Source organism: Sinocyclocheilus grahami, unplaced genomic scaffold (genome assembly GCF_001515645.1).
Source record: "Sinocyclocheilus grahami isolate Dianchi unplaced genomic scaffold, SAMN03320097.WGS_v1.1 scaffold16.1, whole genome shotgun sequence".
NCBI lineage: Eukaryota > Metazoa > Chordata > Actinopteri > Cypriniformes > Cyprinidae > Sinocyclocheilus > Sinocyclocheilus grahami.
Window position 1 is genome coordinate 3072277 of NW_015505195.1, and position 8904 is coordinate 3081180.

An 8904-nucleotide genomic window follows, 5' to 3' on the forward strand; every position below is an offset into this window, starting at 1 on the left:
TCTCTCGACCTCAGTCCAATTCGAGAAGAAACTGAAGTGAAGGAGGGGTGAGTGATAAGCCCTGCCCTTGCACTAATACCAAGAGTGTGCAGAAAGAGGGAGAGAAAGACAGGAAAAGAGAGAAAACAGGGGTTAAATGAGGAGGGGATATGAGAGTATGGTTTAAACAAAAGAGTGTTATTTTAGCACAGTTTTACTTCTAAATATATTTTTGTGCATTTTCGTTTAAACTATAAACAGAAAATGTTATTTCTCATGTATATTTATTTCAAAAGCTTCTCAAGTAAAAAAAAGATGCTGTTCCAGAGTGGCAGTAAAGAATAGGGGGCCTAGAAAGAGGACCTAATAAAGTCATCTTCTGTCTTCTCAGTTAGGCAGTAGCTGTAAGTTATGACATTTTTACTGTTAACTGTTAACCAATAATTCAGCAGTGTGGCCTTTGTTACCAGGACCAAATACAAGGTTTAACCTGAAGTGTGTGTGTGTGTGTGTGTGATAGCAAGCATAAGACTGAGGTGAAACAAACAGTTTGAAAAAATAGGTAACACTTTAAAATATGGTTCATTAGTTAACATTAGTTAACTACTTTAGTTAACATGAACTAAGAATGAACAGTCCACAACTGCTGTTTCCCAACACATACAAACAGTCTCGCTCTCTCTCTCTCGACCTCAGTCCAATTCGAGAAGAAACTGAAGTGAAGGAGGGGTGAGTGATAAGCCCTGCCCTTGCACTAATACCAAGAGTGTGCAGAAAGAGGGAGAGAAAGACAGGAAAAGAGAGAAAACAGGGGTTAAATGAGGAGGGGATATGAGAGTATGGTTTAAACAAAAGAGTGTTATTTTAGCACAGTTTTACTTCTAAATATATTTTTGTGCATTTTCGTTTAAACTATAAACAGAAAATGTTATTTCTCATGTATATTTATTTCAAAAGCTTCTCAAGTAAAAAAAAGATGCTGTTCCAGAGTGGCAGTAAAGAATAGGGGGCCTAGAAAGAGGACCTAATAAAGTCATCTTCTGTCTTCTCAGTTAGGCAGTAGCTGTAAGTTATGACATTTTTACTGTTAACTGTTAACCAATAATTCAGCAGTGTGGCCTTTGTTACCAGGACCAAATACAAGGTTTAACCTGAAGTGTGTGTGTGTGTGTGTGTGTGATAGCAAGCATAAGACTGAGGTGAAACAAACAGTTTGAAAAAATAGGTAACACTTTAAAATATGGTTCATTAGTTAACATTAGTTAACTACTTTAGTTAACATGAACTAAGAATGAACAATACTTCTACAGCATTTATAATCTTAGTTACTGTTAATTTCAACATTTACTAATGCATTATTAAAAACAAAAGTTGTGCTTGTTAACATTAGTTAATGCGCTGTGAATTAACATGAACTAACAATGAACAACTGTATTTTCATTAACTAACATTAACAAAGATTAATAAATAATGTAATAAATGTATTGTCAAGTTCATTCACATGCTGAAGGCAAACCACCAAACGTCTTGCAGACAAATGTAAATGACCTACCCAGCAACGAGGGCTGCTCTCTGGCGACCGTGGTTGGTACCTCTGCAGGGCCACCCCTCCTTCCCCATCTAGATGTAGACAGTGTGGGATGGGCGGCCAGGGGAGCAGCGATGCCAGCGGATAGTGTGAAACCATGATGCCCGTGGTGCAGGTTGCCAACACATGCTCAGGGTTGTAGAGACCCAGTGCTCCTGTGATAGCAGGCCTGTGTGTTTACGTATCTGTCTGTCTCAGAAGGGCATTCTCACTTGCGGTCTTCCAGAGTGTGCCCTTTTGTCCGTTCTTGTGAAGTGGAAACAGTCTGACAAATCTGTTTAGAAGTCCACAACTGCTGTTTCCCAACACATACAAACAGTCTCGCTCTCTCTCTCTCGACCTCAGTCCAATTCGAGAAGAAACTGAAGTGAAGGAGGGGTGAGTGATAAGCCCTGCCCTTGCACTAATACCAAGAGTGTGCAGAAAGAGGGAGAGAAAGACAGGAAAAGAGAGAAAACAGGGGTTAAATGAGGAGGGGATATGAGAGTATGGTTTAAACAAAAGAGTGTTATTTTAGCACAGTTTTACTTCTAAATATATTTTTGTGCATTTTCGTTTAAACTATAAACAGAAAATGTTATTTCTCATGTATATTTATTTCAAAAGCTTCTCAAGTAAAAAAAAGATGCTGTTCCAGAGTGGCAGTAAAGAATAGGGGGCCTAGAAAGAGGACCTAATAAAGTCATCTTCTGTCTTCTCAGTTAGGCAGTAGCTGTAAGTTATGACATTTAACTGTTTAACTGTTAACCAATAATTCAGCAGTGTGGCCTTTGTTACCAGGACCAAATACAAGGTTTAACCTGAAGTGTGTGTGTGTGTGTGTGTGATAGCAAGCATAAGACTGAGGTGAAACAAACAGTTTGAAAAAATAGGTAACACTTTAAAATATGGTTCATTAGTTAACATTAGTTAACTACTTTAGTTAACATGAACTAAGAATGAACAATACTTCTACAGCATTTATAATCTTAGTTACTGTTAATTTCAACATTTACTAATGCATTATTAAAAACAAAAGTTGTGCTTGTTAACATTAGTTAATGCATGCACTGTGAATTAACATGAACTAACAATGAACGACTGTATTTTCATTATCATTAACAAAGATGAATAAATACTGTAATAAATGTATTGTTCATTGTTTGTTCGTGTTAGTTAATACATTAACTAACATTAACTAATGGAACCTTATTGTAAAGTGTTACCGAAAAATACTTATTGACTGATATATAGTACAATGAGATGTGGAGTCTAGAAGCAGAGGAAGATGGGTATCGCTGAGGGTATCGTTTGGAACACAGGCCAGTATTTATGGTGGTAGCTCTGTGGAATGACTGGTCAGCCATGAATGATTTAGTGGCTTACCAATACACACTCATGTATGATAAGACATACAGTACTTGGGAGAGTTAATAAGACACAGAGTTTAGAAGCTGCAACTTCCGATTGTTGCAAAAATGCCTCCAGCAGATATGTGAATCAGTAACATAAAATAACAAAACGGCAAGATCCGGAGAAGGTTAAACACTAAGTTTAGAACTTTTCACAGAATACAGAGTGTGTACACACACAGTGATCTCACTTTATGGAAAGTTCTGGGTTTAAAGCATAACTTTAAATCTATGGAAAGCTTGTATGACATGCTGTCATTTCCATGGACAATCATTCTGACTAGTGCCTTAGGGTGTAAAAAAAGAAAAAGAAAAAGAAAAAAAGAAAAAGAAAAAGAAAAAAAGACTTGTGTTTTGTGTTTTGTATTTACATTGGAGGTCTATGGGGAAGGACATTCCAGTGATTTTTCAGGCAGAACATTCTGGGCATCTCGTAAATCATAGGATTTAACTCTCTGAGGGTATAAAATTCACCAGGACTTGTTTGAGTATATAATTGTATAGAAATTCCAGATAAATGTATGTAAAATACCGTTTAAAAGACTTCAAAAGGGAAATAAGATGGCTTATATTACGATATTTGTTTCGAACAAAATTCTTATGCAAAAACAAATCATAAATCGCACGAAAGAGGCATTCTACAAACAACGGTCAGTGTTCAAACTACTGTCATCTAGCCTACTAACGCCTAGTGGACATTAGAGGAATTGCATACAAATTGCAAAACTACCAAATCAGATTATTTTGAATCCTTAAAAAACGCCATTATTTTATTTGAAAAAAAAAAACTTTTATTTTATTAACAAAATATTTTAGTTTGTCTTGTATATATTCTTCATTCGATCAGATAACATTTTAAGCTGTCATATGGTCATGTTACAACGTGCCCCTCAGATGTTACAATGTATCCCACCTACGGGGTATGTTGTCACATTTCACTTCTGTTTTTGAGGGTAAATAAAGAAAAACGTATGCACTGTAATTATGAAACAAAGCGACATATTTGTACTAGACAAGTGTAAAATTACTGTGGATAAAAAAAATTATATTCTGAACCCCATGTGGATTTACACAAACTGAGAAAGTCAAAAAGTGTTACCCGCTCTCCCCCTACAGTTTTATTATTTTTTTTTTCTTTAACATGTAGGCCTACAAGTAAAAATAAATATAGTTTATACACAACATTAAAAAAATTACACCATATACATATTAGTCTATTTTAAAATAAGCCTACAAGTCTAAATGTATATGTGAAATGCTATGATCTTTCTTTATTTCATTGCCTGATCTGGGGTGTGGGGACTCTCGTGTTAATTTCTACATTTTCAGGCTCATTTTCCGCTAGAAAACTTACAGCTGCAGTCATGCACACCATGGAATGTTAAATCACTAACAAACACTACATTTTAGCTAACATGATTTCCATGCTAGTCGTACCTGCATTGTTCAAGTTGGTTGAGTAGCCTTTCGCTGCGTTTACACTTGGCATTAACATGCGACCTGTATCCGGATTTTGTCCACATACACATTGAAAAGACAAATGTAAACGCACTTCTGATCGGAATGTTATCCGATCAGCGTGTCCTGGTCCAGAGGTAGTCGAGGACGCACAGTTCCGAATGATGTATTACTCTTACCTTTATGAGCAAAAATGACAGCGTATCCACTGAAAAAAATGCTAGTGATTGCGCTGGCGCCTCCATGTCCTGCAAAACGCGCTTTAGCTTGCACTCTCGTTGTAACGAACAAAAAAATGCTCCAAACGTTTTTCTAAATTAACTTAATAAAAAAAACTAAATGAAATATAATCACTTTTCCAATACAAAACTGACCTATTTAAATAGCTGAAACAGTAAAGCTGTTTTGGGAGAAGGGGGAAAAAACAGGCTCTGCGGTAATTCTGATAAACTGTCGGACAAGGAATTTTGTCCACATACACATTGAAAAGACAAATGTAAACGCACTTCTGATCGGAATGTTATCCGATCAGCGTGTCCTGGTCCAGAGGTAGTCGAGGATGCACAGTTCCGAATGATGTATTACTCTTACCTTTATGAGCAAAAATGACAGCGTATCCACTGAAAAAAATGCTAGTGATTGCGCTGGCGCCTCCATGTCCTGCAAAACGCGCTTTAGCTTGCACTCTCGTTGTAGCTGTTTTGGGAGAAGGGGGAAAAAAACAGGCTCTGCGGTAATTCTGATAAACTGTCGGACAAGGACCGGGCTAGGGCCTATATTTGAGGCCCGTGCAGGGCTCTACCAGGAACTATGATGAAGCAGAACTAAATATATAGCTTTATGTCAAAATACTAATTTATTTAATTTTAAACAAACGTAATCCTGATAGTATTCCCAGTTTTTTCCAAATGTAACTGTAATCTGAATACTTAGTTTTTTTGATGTAACTGTGTAACGGGGCTGACAAGACGTGAGACATGTGGATCCATCTGCAGGCTTTATTTAAGAGACGTGGTAAACAGGGATATGTAGTCCGGGGTGCTATGCAACAGTTTGTGTTGTGCGAGAGTCAATGAAATGGAAAGGGTGACCTCTGGTGGTGAATAAACGGAAGTCCATGGACTGAATTCGTGACAAACTGTAACAGATTACAGTTACTAGATTTTTGTATCCTGATTACGTAACGCCCTTACATGTATTCTGTTACTCCCCAAAATCAGGTGAGTTTACTGGTGGCCAGTTAAAACCTATTCGCCTCCCACCATTCACAAGACCACCTCTGGTTAACATGATGGCGACAAACACTGTAGCTGTGAAACTAAAAAAATGGAGACTGGAGCCTGGAGAAGTTAACAAAAAAGGCGGAACGTTTGAGGCATCATCTACCCAGATGTCAGGAGGTGAAAAGGCTGGTGTGGCCTGTGGTGTAATGGCTTTTATTGCTGTTCTTGTGGCAGGAATTGTCATCTTAATGAAATGGAGAAGGACATTTTCTCACTTCAGGTCAAGCAGGGGGTATGAAGAGATTCACTGTGATGGCCAAAGTGGTTTAGAAAGTCAGAGAGAGCAACAGAATACAAATGAAAACCCCACCAACCTCTGTTGCCTTAGTTATGTCAGAGTACATTAAGATTAGTAAACTACAGTATTTTAAAAGTTAAATCTTGATCAACTTTGTAAAGCTTTGTAATCAAATTTTTAGTATTTGGTGATAGGGAATATATTTATGCGGTTCTGGGTATAAGGGATGCTATTTTCAACTGCTTCACAGCTGGCAAGATGTCTTAAAATGTTTTATTTTTTTTTACATTTAAACTTAGACCACATTATTATATTTCCTTTTGACTTAATGAATACACATAAATGACAGCTTAATGATTTTTTAAAAATCTTTTTTGTGCATTTATTTAAAGACCACATGTACCATTTATTTTTGTCACTGGTGTTACCTTACTTCTTTGGCAATTTTAAAGGTTTTTATGAAATATGATTTCTCAATTTTTTTAGTACATGTAGAGATAGAGAAAAATAATGATAATGCAACAAATAAGGAGATTATGTTTTATTTATTTTAATCAGGTTTGTTAAAAGTGTGATTGAATGATGTTAGTTCATTTGCACAAACATGTATTTGCTATAACAATGAAACTATTTGTAAAAACAGTTATAAACAAGTAATGATGCAATCCTTTAAATCTTAACTCTTGAGTGAAGCAGAATTCAATGGATGTAAAATTATAATCATGTGTCATTGTGACACATTTCATTTAATGTGACAGAAAAAAAGGAACACCAGTGACATACATAAGACCAAAGATCCTTATTCTTCAACTATAATTAAGTAGATAAGACTAAATTGTTACATTTGGCAATTAGTGAAAGCAGTTAGTAAAAGAGCATAAACATAAACTGATCTTAACTAGTGTTACCCATAAGGAAGGTAACACCAGTGACCGTAACACCAGTGGCAATTTTCATGAAAAATGCATTTTACAAAATGTCTGCTGCAAGGTATCAAACCACGTGTTGTCAATCATGGTATACTCACTAAATTGAGTAGTTTAATTCATTTGTATTCTAGTTTTTTACAATTCCCTAACAATAAAATAGGTCATACCAGTGACTTCCACTAAAAGCTTCATATTAAATCATGAGATAAATAAGAAAATTTCTGATAACTGAAAAGAGACAGTGGACTTCACATGGGCCTTTTTTCATAGATCTTCAGGAAACGGGAGGAAGGAAGTCAAGTGATGTCATCAGTGTGATTTTTATTTCAAAATAAAAGATTTTTGTTAAACGGTAACACCAGTGACTCCACTCCAGGGGACCACTACTTTCATTATATATTTTATAATATTTATTTGGCATTTACTTTTTTTGTATATGTCATTTACAGAAAAACCTGTTTTTGGCCTCAAAATAAAGCACTTTCCCTCTGTACATGGCTGTGGGGACGAGCAGTTTTGTGGTGCTTGGAATTCTTTATAGTTAATTAAAAACAAATATTGCCACATTGATGGCTCAAGAAGGTGTAATTGTTCAAATAAAACATTGTTTTATTTTAAAATATATATTAAAAAATGGTAACCCTATTGTGTTTTTCAAGTGTAATATTTCTGTAAAGCCTAGGGACATAAAAATTGACATTTCCATAGAATGACCTGTATACATTATTCCAAAAGCATTACTGATCCTGTGTTTTAATGAGAATATAGGTCCATCTGTAATTATATGTATTCAGTGTGTGTGTGTTCAGCATTCTATACATGACTGTTTTTGTGTTGTATTCATTTTTAAAACTGGTTTTGAGAGTGGACATTTATGACTTGACCAGTTACGTCAGTCAGGTCCAGTTACATTGTGTTTTTGTATTTCTATTTTATTGAAAATCCGTGTTGCCCAGTGACAGCCCCAAAACATTACTGCTCTAGAGGAGATCTGGATGGAGGAATGGGCCAAAATACCAGCAACAGTGTGTGACAACCTTGTGAAGACTTACAGAAAACGTTTGACCTCTGTCATTGCCAACAAAGGGTATATAACAAAGTATTGAGATGAAATTTTGTTATTGACCAAATACTTATTTTCCACCATAATTTGCAAATAAATTCTTTAAAAATCCTACAATGTGATTTTCTGGATTTTTTTTCTCATTTTGTCTCTCATAGTTGAGGTGTACCTATGATGAAAATTACAGGCCTCTCTCATCTTTTTAAGTGGGAGAACTTGCACAATTGGTGGCTGACTAAATACTTTTTTTCCCCACTGTATATATATAGTTTTACAATTATAAGGCAGGTTCAAAACAAACTTGTGAAAAGATTATCTGTATTTAGGCCTAGTGTTTGAAGTCTGAATCATGTTGTCTTGATGGCAAATAATGATAACAAATACACACACACACACACACACACACACAAAATAAAGTATTTCCTTCATTCCTCTCATAGTAAAAACATTTGTCTCCGAGACAGCCATGGGTGTATAATGGGAAATTGTTTGTGAATGTGCCTAAGATATAAAACCTAAATAAACTGTCTGTTTTTCAAGACATTACTAACATTTAAAAACTTAAAAGGCTATTTCCATCAAGTTCGAACAAGAAACAGAGACACTAAATCCTGTATACATTTCACAGTACAAAAGAGCATGAACCAGCATTTTTGGTTTGTGTATGTGTGTGAAGTTAAAAAAAAACGTGTTGTTGTCCCACCTCAATGCTGCTTTAAATGTCTCTAAAGACCAGAAATCATTACACATTCCAGTATGGCCGGAGATAAGATTAATGATTTGGGTCTTCATTACTCATCAGTCATCATACCTTTGAACTTCATCTCACGGAAGAAATGCAACATCACTATACTCCAGCAGATGGCAGGGTCTCCTAATATTACAACACGGAGGAAGAACCACTACATTTAGGAAACAGACTGCGTTGAGCATTTACATTTGAATTTGCACCATCGAAATAATATGCTAATAATT